Below are 18,912 nucleotides of genomic sequence, written 5' to 3'. Positions count from 1 at the left end.
TAATATATATTGTGTTTATTGTGATGTTTTATTTGTAATTTTAATAAATATAGGTTGTTTGGCCATTTTGAGTCTCTGTTTGAAGCTTTGAGAAAAATAGAAAATGAGAGAAAATAATTTTAAAAAAGTGTCCTACAAAGGTATGTGTGTTACCTTTGTATAAAATCAAGAAAAAGTTCATTTAAATTTATATAAAATAAATTATATTGATCAAAATCAACCTATGTCTAATTTATCACCACTTTACTATTGAATAGGATCTACATTTTTTAATGAAATTAAATGAAAATGACTAAAGTTGCTAGGTATTGATGTTACCATTCTAGCCTTAAAGAATTTTATCATTATCATATTTCTTCAAAAATTTATGTTAATCAAAAAAATCATCACTCTTTAAAAATGTTGATTTTTCATATATACCACTTCTTGAAGGAGTTATGGACTTTAATTGTAATGCCCACCCATAGTTTATTTTTCCATTATATTTATCAAACTCTTTATGTGTTAGTTTCTAGGGCATTAGATTTATAAAATTATGATATTATTTCATAACTTGGACTAGAGATTTATCAACGATGATTACTTAGTTGACTATATTTCATGTGTTGTTTAATGATTATGGTTACTGGTGGATTAATGATGCTTTAATAATTTGTAGTTAATAAATGTAATTTCTTTCATAGCAATGAGAGATGATGCTTTAATGATGATTACTTCATATTCATAATGATGCATTATTTTATCTGAGCATTTGATGTTTGACTTATAATTATTATGGTACTTACCCCATACTTGCATATGTATGGTATGCATGATGTTGTATCTTTCTCTTTGTCATGTTTGATGTAATGCCCCGCCAAGGGATCCAAAGAATTAACCTAGTATTTCACTAAGTTTGGTAGCATTTTTTTTTCAAAACATGAAAGTAAATACCACAAATAACTTATTCAATAACGGAAGCAATAGCAATGTCCATCTGAAAGTAAACATAACGTCCATAACAGATTACATTCTTTAAAGATCCCTTAATGTTGAATTACATCTAAGTCAACTAACATTATTGAATCCATTTAATATAACAACCACATGAGATAATAATGATAAGTCCAATGTTCATACATTACATTTCCAAATGCTCAATCATCCACTGTACATGTCACAGGGTATGAAAAGCTTAAAAGAATATACATATGTGAAATATGGTACATCATCCTATTCTAATCCATGATACATCAAAGTAAAGATAATCACATGATATACATGATACATCATCATAGAAGACATATACATCCATCATAAAAGATCAAACATAATAAACTAAGTGCACGGTTCCTCCCAACTGTTAATAGCATCATTAGACCATCGTGGGCCCTAGCCATCCCTCCATGCGTAACATTCCAAAATCACCGAAGAGATCATTGGTATTAACATAGTAGGAATGTCACTCCTAAGATATACTATATCATACGTAGAAAGTAATCTAACATGTAAATAAAAGCATAAGATAACATCATCTAACATATGCTAATCATCAATGAAAGGATACATATCCACCATCATGAAGGACGCATCAGTCACGATGTCTCAATAAATCTCAAATGATAAGAGTGGAAAAACACTACCACTCGACCACGTGGTACCTAAGTGGTCCACTCCCACTGTGCTGAGGAGATAATCTCAATTCCCAAACAGGCTATCCAAAACACATAGCATAAATCTCTACAAGTCCAGGAATCCTAAAAGTATACTAACTCAAAGGTTCCAAACACAAAATCGACATTTAATTCCTAGAGGCACACAAAGACATGTAGGAACCTACTATGCAAGCGGGAAAGTGTCATCACATATATCACATACAAGTTACTCGGGCAGTTAGCTAAACTCCACGGGTCCATACTGATCTCATGCGGCCACTAGTATCCTCTCATACTGACAAGGCATACTATGGAATGCAAGGTCACAACCATGCGTTCTCTCTACTCCCATTCTAGTCTATACAAGCACTCAAGGCATGGGTGAGAACAAAACACTTATCTTTTTAGGTTCATTTAGTTAGTAATTAGGTGTGAATATTTTCACTTATTAATCCAACTTACAATGAGTTACCCTGGCAGCCTCTTAGGGCCCCGATCTCCATTGCAAGCCACTTCCCGACACTACATGCAGATATCCTACCCTAAGCTCATGGAATCATAAATCTCAAAATCACAAAAGATAATCCATAATAAAATCATCAAATATGCATAAAAGTATCAAATCTCCATGAGTAAGCATCCATAGAAAATCATGACCACAACAACTCTCTATTGGCAATTGAAGTATCACTGATAATCAAAAGTATCCATTGGTTCTCAATAACCAAAATATATCTCAATCATACTGATCGAAGACTCCAAAATGGTTGAGTCAAAACATGTCACAACATGACATCATAAAATAACATCTCAGTCCCATCATGGTGACTAGAAAATAAACCAAGGATAACTGATCGATGAACCAAAAATGGTTAAGTCAAGTGTCTCATATCTCAACTATAACAATCATTAATTACAACCATTACATAGAGCATTCCATCACATAACCATGGTTGGGTTTATAAAGTTTGAGATTAAAACATCATCATGACATCACAATCACATAACCCCCAAGCCTCTAGTAGACGTCCTATAACTGGTCAACACTAGTCAACCCAAAACTCAAAACAATAGCATAAAGAATACACAATGCAAACACATGTTTTGGTTTTGCTAAATTTACAAACTTGAATTTAAATGTAGAGGTCTCAGTTTATGTTTCCAAGTTTGAAAAATGAATGGAAGAACATTTTGTACGTTTTTCCTAACACATATATTGTTTTGGATGGATAAAAGTTTTCCTTGATAGGTCTAAAATCCATCTTCCAATTATAATATTTGTTTAAAAATGTCCCCCATGAACTACCAATTAAATTTCATATACTTTATTTAATAATTTAAAAAAATTAAATCTTAATAGTTGAAAATTATTAAAGAGTTCACCATTATAAAAATGAACCTTTGATATAAATCATTTATCTATAATAATTCAAATTTATTAATAACATATTTACACACACACACACACACACACACACACACACACACACACACACACACACACACACACACACACACACACACACACACATATATAAATATAAATATATAAATAATTATTAACATTTTATAAAAAAATGAAATATAAAATCGAATTATAACAATTTCGATTTGATATCATATAAAAATCAAATTACAAACCGCGTCACATTTTTTTAACCCACAATATCATATCAATGTCATATACATATGACAATACACATCAAAGGAAATGGGGTGCCATGCAGGCCTGCTGACACAGGCCTGTGACAGTGGTCGCAGAGCCTGCGGCAGTAGTGTCGCCGGCCACTGCCGTAGGTATAGAGGTGGGGGTACGGGCTCGGCCCTCCTTGCCCACCTATAATATGCGATTCGTTCTTTATAAAATTTTATAATGTTTTCTTTAAAAACGTAAATCGCGATACAATTAACATTCGATTTTAATTAAAATGTTTTGCAAAAAATGCAAATCGCAAAGCGATATGACATATGATTCTCCAATAAAATATATGTATATATATACATACATACACACACACACACATATATATATATATATATATATATATATATATATATATAATGCTTAATTTCTGCATATTTATACATACATACATACATACATACATACATACATACATATATATATATATGCAAAAATTAAGCATTATATATATATATATATATAACATAATTAAGCATTATATATATATATATATATATATATATATATATATATATATATATATATATATATATATATATATATATATATATATATATATATATATATATATATATATATATATATGTTACACACACACACATATTTGCAGATCTGAATTAGCATGTTCATAACAATGCAATTTTCTAAAGGTTTTTAATTTAAATGAAACCATGAAATATTTTCTTCTCCAAATTTACTCAATAAGTTTGCTAATAGATTTGGCTACAATTTAAACCCTAGCCCCGTGTTCTTCTCAGATCTATGCATATAATCAATTTTAACTACCCATATTGAGAATGCATATAATTTTAAAAAAAGAAAAATCCTCAGACGACATATGGAAGACACGAAGAAGACAGGAAGTGCAAGATGCGGAAATAGCATAAACAAAAATCACAAGAATCTACCCAGATTCTGATGCTAAATCCCTCTTCCTCAAAAAATTCGCAGAGCAAGCTCCTCCCTTCTCCAGAGTTCCCGAGTCCTCCAATGCTCCAAATGCTCTCCCAACGCTATGTTTAAGCTTTTAGGAATGCCTGAATATAAGGAGCTCTCAGGAAGCACTTAGAATGTCTCTAGAAACAGCTAGAAAGTGTCACCAACTAAGCATGTGTGTTTTCCAACCTTCTAGATGAGTCATAAAGTTGTAGACACCATGTGCTTAATTGATGCACTAACCCCCTTGTTGTTGACATATGAGAAATAGAAAAGGTGCGTTAACTCCTAGACAAGCTTATAACTCCAATTTACTTTTATATAATTTCTATTTAAATTTTTATAACTTTTATTATTATTACTTATTTATTAATTTATTATTATTTCATAATTATTATTAATTTTAATTTCTAATTTTCTTTAATTTAATTCTTTTTCCTCAATTAATTCTCATTTAATTAATTATAATCAAAATATCAAAGATCAGGATATTTTATATTAATTTTCTCAAATAATTAATTAATTAATTAAATCTATTTATTAAGACTTAATTAATAGAAAATTCACCATAGACCTCCAAGATAAAATATGAAAACCCATCATAGAGAAATTCACACAAAATCAGTCTAAAGGGTTAAAAATCATGAATTATGTCATTCGACACATTTGGTGGGTAAAATATTCAGATACTTGTCCTACCTCACTAGGACAATTGGTTTAAGGGTTTGGGATTTGGACTTGAGAATTTATCTCCCTTCTCTTATCATTGAGATAGTGTAATAGGGTATGCTCATCTTGGCAATTCAGGGAACTCGATACCCGGTACCTGCAACCTGCAGAAAAAATCATGCATGTACATACAATATATATAATGCTAAGCTAAACAGACAATGGCAGGAAGTGGTGCATCGTGTAGATCCCGACTAAGCAGGTGACTACGACTCCCTTCCTTAACCATATCAGAAACGCCATACAATATGAACAAACATGCAAACCATACACATGCAAGTATGGGGTAAGTGTCCATAATAAAGCACATGAGATAATAAACCATCTAACTAATCATCAACAATAACTGAAAGCAATGTAATGATCATCATGCATACATGAAATGTAAAGTCTAAATGATCTCATCATATACCAACTAAATCCATAACATAATGTCTTATAATCTCAAAACAATACCACTAATCCATCAACACAAAGCTAGTCTAACATAGTCTGATAATAACAACAACAATGTCCAGAAAAGATGTGAACGAGGGAAGGCACTACATTTGATGTAGTTAAGGGAGGAAGTCGTAATCACCTACTAGTCGGGATCTACACAATGTACCACTCCCTACCATTGCATGTTTAGTTTAGATATATTTATATACATGTACATGCCCATCTTTTATGTAGAATGTAGGTACCAGACATTGACTTCCCTAAATTGCTAAGATGAGTGTGCCCTATCATAATAACTCAATGGTAAGAATGGGGAAATAATGTTTAGATCCAGTCCCATCAATATCCTAATTACTTGTCCTAAGAAGGACATGTATTTGACTTTCCACCATTTTTAAACCCATGAGTTTATCTTTGGCTGTGTTGTTTAATTTTGAGTTTTGGTCTATTTTGGTAATATTGCTTTTATGTGGATTTTGCTATGTGATTCATTTGGTAAATCATTTAATTATAATATTTAGGTTAACCATATAATTAAATATTATTTGATTAAAAAGAAAATATTAAAGCATGAGAATATTTAATTAATTAAAAAAAAAATTAAATATTTGCTTTAATTTAAAGGTCTAAATTAAAAAAATTGGTTAAAGAGAAATTAGAATATGATGATATTTAATTAATTATTAATTAATTAAATATGTACCTCAGTTTAAAAGATTTAATTGAAAAGCCTAATTTAAGAAGTTGGACAAAAAAAAATTAAAAAATTAAAATATTAAAGATTTCTTATTGCTATATTATGATTATTTATTTAATAATAATTAAATTAGAGTTGCATTTAAACAATGAGCTTTGATTATTATTATTAATTTAAATATTAAACTACACTTTAATTAGTGCTTGCACTAAATAATAAACCAGAGGAAAATAAAATATAAAAGAATGAAATTTAAAGTTAAAGTTAATGTTCTAATTGTGGCATAGTCATATTTATTTAATTTAATGATAATTATTTAGGAGTTTTATTTTAATACTAAACTCTAAATCATGTTATTAATTAAATGAATAAATACATTATTAAAAACACCTTGAAAATTAATTAAAGAGAGAAAGCTAATTATTAAAATTAAGATATTTTGTAATTAAATACCTAAAAGAGATATGCATGACAAGGTAAAAGGTAATAAAGTAATAAACAGTAATTGATTAGTGAGTTCCCTCTCGCGATTTCACAATCAGAGCTCCAATTTAGGAGAGAACTCTTTAGCAGAGATCTAGAGCTCATTTTGCAATTACATAGGTTTTGGAGTGAAAATTTAGAATTAGATCAAAAGAATTGTTGAAAGTTTTAGAGGGTTTGGATTTGCATTCATTCACAAATTGTCTCAGATTTTAGCTGTGATTTTGAGGTAGGGTTTGAAAACCCATTATAGAATTTTATTGAAAGATCTATCTACTTCATGTCTTCTTGGGTGTTTTCATATTGCTTATTAATTTACTATATGTAAGGAAAATTGCAACAAAGAATATAACTGTTTTTGCATAACCCATAATAGATCTGAAATAAATACGTAATTAAAGTCCACATGCAAGAGAATAAACTACATACCCACAAAAATTGTGATGCAAAATATACCCTAGGAAACTCTCATTGAGAAAAAAATTCATCCTCCAAAAGCATCCATCACCATGTATTATTCAATAAAAATACCATTGCAATACAACCATGGAAGCCTTCAAAGCCATAGCCACTACTAAGCAATCCATGTGAACAAGCATAAATCCACACATCCCATGCAATGCTTCCAACTTTCACAAATGCTCTCTTGGCTAACATGTCAAGCCTTGTCTCACTCAACTCTTTCCCTTTTTGCCTTTTGTCTTCTCACATCTCATGCAACAACTACCCTTGTGGCTACTTAAATAGTAACAAGTCCCACAAAACCACCAAGTGGTATTACATAAACCATGTCCTGAAACCATGTGCTAGCTAACCCATTGACTCCACATTTAATTATTTTCTCCAATATTAAATAATAACATGAAGTATTATGTAATGCCTTGCCAAGGGAACCAAAGAATTAACCTAAAGTTTCACTAAGTTTGGTAGCATTTTAAAAAAAATTTTAAACATGAAAGTAAAACTATTTACAACTTATACATAATAACGGAAGTAATAGCAACGATTCAAGTAAAAGTAAACATAACATAAAAAACATATTACATTCTTAAGGATCCCTTAACGTTGAGTTACATCTAAATCAACTATTAATGAATCCATCTAATACAACATCCACATGAAATAATAATGAAAAGTCCAATGTTCTTAAATTACATTTTCGATTGCTCAATCATCCACTGTACATGCCATAGGTTATGAAAGGCTTAAAAGAATATACATCTGTGTAAATAAAGTACTTCATCATACTAATTCTAATCCATGATGCAATAACATAAATGAAACCACAAATCATACATGATACATCATCATAGAAGATATAAAAATTTATCGTAAAAGATAACCATATCATCAAACATAATTAACTAAGTGCACGGTTCCTCTCAACTGTAAATAGCATCATTAGACCATCATGGGCCCTAGCCATCCCTCCATGCATAACATCCCAAGTCACCAAAGAGATCATCAGTATTATCATAGTAGGAATGTCACTCCTAAATCATACTACATCATATGCAGAAAGTAATCTAACATGCAAAGGAAAGCATAAGATAACGTCATCTAACATATGCAACTCATCAATGTAAGGATACATGTCCACCATCATAATCCATGAAGATAGATGCCAAAAAAGAATGCATCAGCCATGGTGTCTCAGACGGATCTCAAATGATAAGAGTGATAAAGCACTACCACCCAACCATGTGGAACTTAAATGGTCCACTCCCACCGTGTTGAGGAGATAATCTCAAGTCCCAAGTAGGTTATCAAAATCACATAGCATAAAAACTCTCTAAGTCTAGGAATCCTAAAAGTATACTAACTCAAAGGTTCTGATGCAGGAGCATCCAGAGGTATAAGGGCAATCCTGTGTCACCCAAAAAAATGTACCTAGACTTAGTTTCTATTTTATGTGTTTTCATTTTTGGACATCCATTTGGGTCAAATAAAGGTTTCAACTCTAACAGTTCCACTATCAGTGTGCTAGAAAATCTCAAAAAAATAGGAGTATGTAATTGGGCCATCATTTTGGTAAACTAGAAGGTGTGAATTGGCTAGATGACTGTAATTGTGATTTAGAGCATTTCAAAAAAAGAATCAGGTCAAAAGGCCCCACGGTTTGAAAGTTATTGCAATTTTTAAGGTTTTGGAGACCTCCTAAGAATGCTTCAAAGTTAGGTTAGGGGCATTAAATGACCTCTAAAAGGGCCAAAAAATAGGAGACGAGTGAATCTGGTCCATAGGGCTATAGAGCACTTTGAGAGCTTTCCAAAAATGTAAACGGTTTGTCAATCGGAGCTACGGTTCAAAAGTTATGCCTCTCGAAAGTTCGATTACCGTTTCTAAATTCTTCTAAATTTGTGCCGACTTCTAATGCAGCTTCTGGAGCCTTCTATTTGGTTGGTGGATGCCTACTAGCACTTTCTAGAATGTATTCCTAGTCCTTAACCCTCCGGGATCTATTTAAGGAGATTCTTGGCATTGTAAAAGGCAGTTCGGAGTGGAGTTTGAGAGGAGGTACTGAAAGGAGAAATTATCTCCACATTTATGCTATTGTAAGCCCTTAGGGCATGTTTTGAAGTTTATTTTCTCTATACTGAATGTACTAGCTTATTTTTTAGTTAATACAATTTCCCTTTTCTGTTGTGTCCATTATGTTCTTGGGTTGTGTCCCGATCAAGTGGTATCAAAGCCGATTTTCCTGAGTGTGTAGACAGAGCGCTGACTGTGAGGTAGTTTGCACTAGGATTGTGTGGTTGTGCGTTCGAGTTAGAAGATGCCTCCATGAAGAGAGCATGGTGGAAGGGCTAGAGCTATTAATCCTGAGGAGGTTAGAGCCCTCCAAAGGCAGGTACAGGCATTGCAAGAGGAGCTCCATAGAGGAGCAAATGTTGCCGCAGGTGACGATAGTGAGGATGAAAATGAAGAAGAAGAAATGGAACCAGAAGGGAAATTTGATAGGAAAGTTCTGAATCATGCAGAGGAAAGGCTTTTTAGGGCCATTACTAAGTTTGGGAAAAGACCTACAATTGAAGTGGGTGTATTTTCAAAAAATCTGAAATCGGATGAGTTGATCGATTGGATCAATGAACTGGAAGAATACTTTGAGTATGAGGATATCAAGGACCTAGATAGGGTTAAGTTTGCAAAGGCCAAACTTAAAGGCCATGCCAAAATCTAGTGGCAAGAGGTTCAATTGGAAAGAAACATAAGAGAAAAGGAGAAGATCACAAGATGGGATTGCATGGTGGACAAATTGAAGAAGCAGTTCATTCCTGTGGACTACGAGCTTGATTTGTTTAAGAAGATGCATGGGTTAAAGCAAGTAGGAAGATCAGTCCAAGAATATGCAGAAGAATTTCACCAACTCTTGATTAGAGCAGGGCATGCAGAAGCAAATAACGAGAAGGTTGTTCATTATATCAGTGGGTTGCGACCTAGCATCCAGGAGGAATTAAGTCTGGTAAGAATGACCAGCGTTGAAGAGGCATACTAGTTTTCCCTACGAGTTGAAGAGAAGTTGAATAAAAGGTTTGAAGGAAGACAAAGAGGGCGCGGTCAAGGAGGAAGGGGAAGCGATAGATCATCTGGAGGCCACAATGAAACCCAAAAGAAAAATGAAGATGTGGGTACTAGCAGGAACCAGAGGAATGAGGGTTTCAACCGCTCCCATGATCAAGACTTTGGAAATCAGAGAGGAACAAGTAGAGGATGTGGAGAAGGAAGAAATTGCTTTCGTGGTACCTATTTCCATTGCAATGAAGAAGGTCATCATGCCTTTGAATGCCCTCAACGACAAGGAAGGACAGATAGGAGAGCTAAGGGCCAAGCTAGGGTTGCTCATGTGGATGAGGATGCACAATCATCACATTCAGAGGATGCAGAAAGAGGAGAGACCTTGGTAAATGAAAGAGTCCTACTACGTGGTGAGATTGAACAAGGACAATGGAGGAGTTTGTTCTGTACCAGATGCAAGTGTGACGATAAATGTTGTGATGTGATCATTGATGGTGGTAGCACTGATAACTTGGTATCAGAAGAGATGGTCTCTAAGCTGAAGCTCAAGAGGGAGAAACATCCCTAGCCCCATCGGATTGCTTGGGCAAAAGATGATCATAAGGTCCTGGTAAGTGAACAATGTTTAGTGAAATTCAAATTTGGGAGTTACCATGATGAAGTTCTCTGTGATGTTATTTCGATGGATGTTTGCCATCTATTGTTGGGTAGACCATGGCAGTTTGATAGACATGCAGTACATGATGGGCATGCAAACACATACTCTCTGAAAAAAGATGGAGTTCGCCACAAATTGAAGACCATGAAAAAGGAAGGTGAAAAGGTATGTAGCAGTGCTAGGATTTGTCTTGTTGATGGAAGGAAGTTCTTAGATGGCATGAAACATCATCATTTGTGCTATGCTTTGATTCCTAGGAAAGATAAAGAAGGTAGTAGTGAAATACCACTTGAAGTTTCAGATTTACTAGGGCAATTTGGAGATATTATCTCTGATAATGTTCCAGATGGATTGCCACTGGTTAGGCAAATTAGTCATTAGATAGATCTGATTCCAGGAGCTAGTTTTCCTAACAAGGCTGCTCACAGGATGACTCCTACTGAAACAGAGGAGCTAAATAGATAGGTTCAGGAGCTGTTGAGGAAGGGCTTGATTCGAGAGAGCCTGAGTCTATGTGCAATACCTGCAATACTCGCACCAAAGAAGGATGGAGAGTGGAGGATGTGTACAGATTCTCAAGCTATAAATAGTATAACCATCAAGTACCAGTTTCCTTTGCCAAGGATGGATGATCTTATGGACTGCTTGAGTGGAGCTCAGTACTTCACAAAGATAGATCTCAAGAGTGGCTATCATCAGATACAGATTCGAGAAGGAGATGAGTGGAAAACAACCTTCAAGACCAAGGAGGGTCTTTATGAGTGGTTAGTCATGCCCTTTGGATTGACGAATGCCCCAAGCACCTTCATGCGGCTCATGAATGAGGTACTTAAGAAGTTCTTGAGAAAATTTGTTATTGTCTATTTGGATGATATTTTAATTTTCAGAAAGACTTTGGAAGAATATTTACTCCATATTTGTAGTGTCCTTGAAAGGCTAAGGGAAGAGAAATTGTTAATTAATCTGAAGAAGTGTATCTTTGCAAAAAGGGAGTTAGTCTATTTGGGGTTTGTTATATCACCCGAAGGTCTCAAAATGGATCCAGAGAAGGTAAAAGCCATCTCGAAATGGCCTACTCCAAGGTCTGTTACTGAGGTAAGATCATTTCATGGTCTGGTTAGTTTTTATAGGAGGTTTATTAAGAATTTCAGTGGCATATGTGCACCCCTAACTGATACAATAAGAGGGGATAGAAAAGAGTTCAAATGGATTGCAGCAGCTACGAGAACTTTTGAATTGCTGAAGAAGAAGGTAACAGAACAACCTGTGTTGGCACTTCCAGATTTTAGAAAGGTTTTCCAGGTGGATTGTGATGCCAGTGGCAGTGTATTGGGGCTGTATTAAGCCAAGAAGGTAAGCCTATTGCATATTTTAGTGAAAAATTGAATGATGCAAATAAGAAGTATTCTGTTTATGATCAAGAGTTCTATGCAATAGTTCAGGCCTTAAAGAAATGGAGGCATTATTTATTGCCAAAGGAATTTGTTTCGTATACTAATCATCAGGCATTACATTACCTAAATAGCCAAGGTAAATTGAATCAGAGGCATATGAAATGGGTAGAGTTCTTGCAGAGCTATACATTTGTGTTGAAGCATAAAAGTGGAAAATCTAACAAGGTTGCAGATGCACTAAGTAGGAGACAGTTGTTGCTTGCAGTAATGCAGGTTGAAGTAGTTGGGTTTGATGAACTTAAGAATTTATACCCCGAGGATCTTGATTTTGCTGAAGCATGGAAAGCTTGTAAAGAACCTGTTGCTATAGATAGAACCAAGTGGTTAGACTATTTGATTCAGGATGGCATGTTGTTCAAGGGTAGTCAATTGTGCATTCCAAGGAGTTCCATGAGGGAAAATTTGATTAAGGAGAAACACAGTGGAGGGATGGCAGGACATTTTGGTCGAGATAAGACCATTGCAATTCTTAGAGAACATTATTTTTGGCCTCAAATTTCATAGGATGTGAAGAAGTTTGTACAGAGTTGCCAGGTTTGTCAAGTTGCCAAGGGGTTTAGTCACAATACTGGCTTATATCAGCCGTTGCCTGTTCCATCAAGGCCATGGGAGGACATAAGTATGAATTTTGTTCTTGGATTGTCAAGGACACAAAGGGGTAATGACTCGATATTTGTGGTGGTTGATAGGTTCTCCAAAATGGCACATTTCATTCCATGCCAAAAACTCATGATGCTGTCCATATTGCAGACTTGTTTTTCAAAGAGGTGGTAAGACTACATGGTCTTCCAAGGAGTATAGTTTCTAACAGAGATACTAAATTTGTGTGGTATTTCTAGAGGACATTGTGAAAAAAGTTGAGAATAGACTTGAAATTCAGTTCCATGCATCACCCACAAACTGATGGCCAAACAGAAGTCGTAAATAGAAGTCTAGGCAATTTGTTGAGATGTTTAGTTGGGGATAAGCCCAAGGGATGGGATTTGATTCTACCACAAGCAGAGTTTGCTTACAATAACTCTATAAATAGGAGTACTGGAAAATCACCATTCCAAATTATATATGGGAATAGCCCAAGGACTGCACCAGAATTGAGGAAGATAGAGCAAGGGGAGAGGACAAGTGCTGAAGTGGAAGAATTTGCTGAACATATCAAGCGTCTACATGAGGAGGTTCACGCACACATTACCAAGATGAATCAAGAGTATAAAGCTAGGGCTGATCAAAGGAGAAGACATAAGGAATTCCAAGAAGGGGATCTAGTCATGGTGCACTTAGGAAAAGAAAGATTTCCAGCCGGTACTTACAACAAGCTGAAAATGAAGAAATTTGGCCCCTGCAAAATTTTGAAAAAACATGACTCAGGAAATGCATATGAGGTGGAGCTGCCAGATGGTATTCACATTTCTCCCATTTTCAACATTACAGATTTAATAGAGTATCATGATGATGGTACAGATGAGGAGCTGGTGTTAGAGCCATGTCCGATTGCTGCTTCTAAGAAGGAGGAGATAGAAGACATTCTAGATCACCGTGTGGGTAGGAGTACTAGAAATAGGCAGTATGAAGAGTATTTGGTCAAATGGAAAGGACAATTGATCGAGGACTCAACTTGGATTTCAGCAACTGAGGTTTCCCATTTGGGATTTCCTCTACCATTCATAAAGTGACAGGGTCACTTTTCAATCTACCTTGGGTGTCTAATGCAGGAGCATCCAGAGGTATAAGGGCAATCCTATGTCACCCAAAAAAATGTACTTAGACTTAGTTTCTATTTCAGGTGTTTTCATTTTTGGACACCCATTTGGGTCAAATAAAGGTTCCAACTCTCACAATTCCACTATCAGTGTGCTAGAAAATCTGAAAAAATAGGAGTATGTAATTGGGCCATCATTTTGGTAAACTAGAAGGTGTGAATTGGCTATATGAATGTAATTGTGATTTAGAGCATTCCAAAAAAAGAACCAGGTCAAAAGGCCCCACGGTTTGAAAGTTATTGTAGTTTTTCGAGTTTTGGAGACCTTTTAAGAATGCTTCAAAGTTAGGTTAGGGGCATTAAATGACCTCAAAAAGGGTCAAAAAATGGGGAACGAGTGAAGCTGGTCCATAGGGATATAGAGCGCTTCAAGAGCTTTTCGAAAATATAAATAGTTCGTCAATCGGAGCTACGGTTCAAAAGTTATGCCTCCCGAAAGTTCGATTACCGTTTCTAGATTCTTCTAGATTTGTGCCAACTTCTACTGCAGCTTTTGGAGCCTTCTATTTGGTCGGTGGATGCCTACTAGCACTTTCTAGAATGTATTCCTAGTCCTTAACCCTCCAGGATCTATTTAAGGAGATTCTTGGCATTGTAAAAGGCAGTTCAGAGTGGAGTTTGAGAGGAGGTACTAAAAGGAGAAATTATCTCCCCATTTATGCTATTGTAAGCCCTTAGGGCATGTTTTGAAGTTTATTTTCTCTGTACTGAATGTACTAGCTTATTTTTTAGTTAATACAATTTTTCTTTTCTGTTGTGTCCATTTTGTTCTTGGGTTGTCCCCATTAGGTTCCAACACAAACTGACATCTAATCTCAGAGGCACACAAAGACATGTAGGAAACCTACTATGCAAGCAGGAAGGTGTCATCGCATGGATCATGCTAGAGTTATCTTGGCAGTCTCTCAATAGACCCTAGCCCCCTAGTGATCCCTGTGCGGCCACTAATATCCTCTCATACTAACAAGGCATACTACAGAATGCAAGTTCACAACCAAGCGTTCTCTCTACTCCCATCCTAGTCTATACTACCACTCGAGGCATGGGTGAGAACATACAATTATCTTATTAGGTTCATTTAATCACAATAAGCAATAACAATTAGTAATCACAAACATCTCATAGAGCATACCATCACATAACCATGGTTGGGCTTATAAAGACCGAATTCAAGACATCATCATGACATTAGAATCATAACCCCCGAGCTTTTGGTAGATGTCCTATAACTGGTCAACACTAGTCAACCCAAAAACCCAAAACAAGAAGCATAGAGAAGACACAATGCAAGCACATGTTTTGGTTTACTAAAATCACATAATTGAATTGAGTATGGAGGTTTTAGTTTCTGTTTGCAAGTATACTTCAAGTGTATAAAATTCTTCGTTATTCTACATGTCGACCCATTTATCTCTTTGAATTAAGCATAGAATTATCCCTCTATTATTTTAAAACAATTTCTTAAAATAATTCGAAGATAAATACTTGTCTATAACATTTGCATTCTTCCTCAAAATTAATGTCAATAATCAATTTTCCCAAAGCATTTCTAAATATTTAAATTTTAAGATTAAGACTTATCACCTTCAATTACATAACCCACAATTTCCCTAAATTCGTTATTATCGACTAAACAATTAAAACTCTATTATCAATTTAATTAAATTAATTCTACGATTAAATTAACTAGTAGCTATGTCAATAACTACATGATTAACAACTAATGATAATTTCGTACATCAAGAGTCAACTATGTTTCATTCCATAAATGTTCAAATTAATACTTTAATAATAAAAAGTTCTAACAAATCTCCAATACCAAGTATTAATATCTCAAATAAATTCCACCTATGTACGTTGATTAATAAATCAATTAATTAATACTCCTTTGATTATTAACCAATTCAAATTGATTAATATCTTTTCCAAAACTTCAATCATTAATTAATCTCAAATAAATTTACTTTAATCAGATTAATTAATAACTATCTAAACCATTTACACTATTATTTACTTAATAGTTTGCTAGAACCAACAAATATTAATAAATAATAATCTCATCAAAACTATTATTAATCGATCTAGAGAAACCTTACATAAACTTCATTAGTTAATATTTAACTAACTCTTAGCACAATTAAAGTATATCAATAATTTATTTCTTAATTGATAACGTATTAATAATAACATAATAATTCAAATCGTAGCAATGTTATAATATAACAATGACTCCTTGTCAATTAAATCTTAATCCAATATCATTAAAGTCTCTTAATTTAAATCATTATAATAATCATCATTAAACATCTTTTATTAACATAATATAAATTGCCATCTCTTAATTATTTAATATATATTCAATAGTATTTAATATACATTAAATAAATTTAATATTAAAAGTCAACCATTTTCTAATCCCTTAATATTCAAATTAATAATTCAATATCTCTTTTCGATTAACAATAATTGACAAATTATTATTAAATCGATATTTCATATTTAACAATATATTTCCATTCAATAATAACTATAATAGTAGTAATAAAACCTTAAATAATAATGTCACATTACACAACCTAGACTAATATTATCAACCTTAATAATGTTATTAAAACTTTTATCAAAGATAATAATTATTAATTATCAAAAAACATATATACATATTTACGTACACACACACACACACATATACATACATACATACATACATATATATATATATATATATATATATATGTATAATTATAAACATTTAATAATAATAACTTTTAAAAACATTAAAAAAAAATGCAATGTAAAAATCGATTAACATAAACCCTTTTTAAAAAAACATGAAACATATCGTATATACCCGAATATGGGTTTCCTCTGCGTTGTGCACAGAGCCGTGCATTGATGACTGTTGCCATAGTTGGCCCTGTGATCGCAGTCGCAGGTACGACTGCATTAGCAGGTCGTGGGCCGGCTTAATAATATACGACAGGGGTGAGGTGGGGAAAAAAACCCCCACCCTCCCATTTAATTTTTTTTTTAATAAAAAATTTTCAATAAAGTTTTTCCAAAAACATTTTTATGCGATTCAGATTTAAATAATGTTTCTCACTGCCATTTTAATGCGATTTAATTAAGCATCATTTTTAAATAAATGTATATATATGTATATATATATGTGTATATATATATGTATATATATACACACACATGCAGATCTCTATTAAGTACTATATCATTTTTTTTAAGCACAACAACATTTAAATAATAAACACACACATATATATATATATATATAAATATATAAATGTATATATATATATATATATTTTAACAAGGAAAACATTTACAATAACGTTTGCAAATATAACATATTTTTTTAACAAATAGGGATTTTCAATTGTATAAATTAAGAATTTTCTCTTTAATGATCGTTCTTTTGATTTGCCTAATTGATCCTTCTAATAGGTTGTCCATAGGCATCTGAAAACCCTAGCCCCATAATTTCCTTAGATCTACGCATATGAAAATTTCTTATATAGAATTTAACTACCTACAAAAAAATGCATACAACCAAGATAGAAAAATCCTCATAAATTATTCAAAAGACATGAAGAAGACAGGAAGTGCAAGAAGCGAAAATAATATAAGCAAAGTCACAAGTGTCTACCCGGACACTGATGCTAAATCACTTCTCCTCAGAATCCACAGAGCAGGCTCCTTCCTTCTCCCATGTTCCTGATACTCCATCCATGCTCCAAATGCTCTCCCTAAGCTTCTAGGAGTGCCTGAATATAAAGAACTCTCAGGCAGCACCTAGAATGTCTCTAGAAAAAACCAGAAGGTGTTGACAACTAAGCATGGGTCTTTTTCAACCTTGTAGATGAGTCATAAGGTTGTAGACACCATGTGCTTAATTTGTATGCCAACTCCTGTGTTCTTGACAACATGTGCATAATTAGAGTGCAAACTCTTGTGTTGTCAACATGACAACTCCCAAGAGCTCGTATACTCCTATGTGAATAAATATAATGCACATTAATTAATTTAATATTCACTTTTCTCTTTTCAATTTAATTTATTAATTTTTAAATCTCATGCACTCACTTTAATAACTCCACTTGTTGTATCTTAATATATTTATATTTTAATCACATGTACACATCATGCAACCTATACTCTTTTAATAGTTTTAATATCTTTTCCACTTTTAAATTTATTTTTGAAACTTAATTGATAAAATAAAAATGAGCTCTAAATATATTATTATTAAATTAATAAATATTATCACGTTCCAAATTTAAAATTATAACTTTCATCTTCAAATTTAATTATTTTATTTAATTAATTAAATAAAATAAATATCATATTAATTTTCCATTAAATTAAACCATTAATTAAATCTTTTGATTAGGTTTAATTAATAGAAAATACACTAAAGAATCATAAAGTACAATACGAAAACCCATCATAGCAAAACACATATAAAATCAAACCAAGGGTTAATATTACAAATTACATCATCCGACGCATTTAGAAGGTACTCAACTTGGATACTTGTCCCAATTTTCAATTAGGACAAATGGCTTAAAGGGTTCGGATTTGGACTTGAGAATTTATTTCCCCTCTCTTACCATTGAGATAATGTGATAGGGTACACTCATTCTGGCAATTCAGAGAAGTCGATACCCGGTACCTGCAACTTGCAAAAAATTCACACATGTACAAGCACAATATATACTAACTTAAAGAGGTAATGGTAGGAAGTGGTGCATCGTGTAGATCCCGACTAGCAGGTGACTACAACTCCCTTCCTTAACCACATCAGAAATGCCATCCAAGAACAAACACACACACCATACACATGCAAGTATGGGGTAAGTATCCATAAGAAAACACATGTGATAATAAA

The sequence above is a fragment of the Cupressus sempervirens genome, chromosome 5 (assembly GCF_028749045.1).
Source record: "Cupressus sempervirens isolate cs-2001-9-10 chromosome 5, ASM2874904v1, whole genome shotgun sequence".
In the NCBI taxonomy this organism is placed as follows: Eukaryota; Viridiplantae; Streptophyta; class Pinopsida; order Cupressales; family Cupressaceae; genus Cupressus; species Cupressus sempervirens.
The sequence above is the reverse complement of the archived record's forward strand: the minus strand, read 5'-3'. Positions refer to the sequence as shown.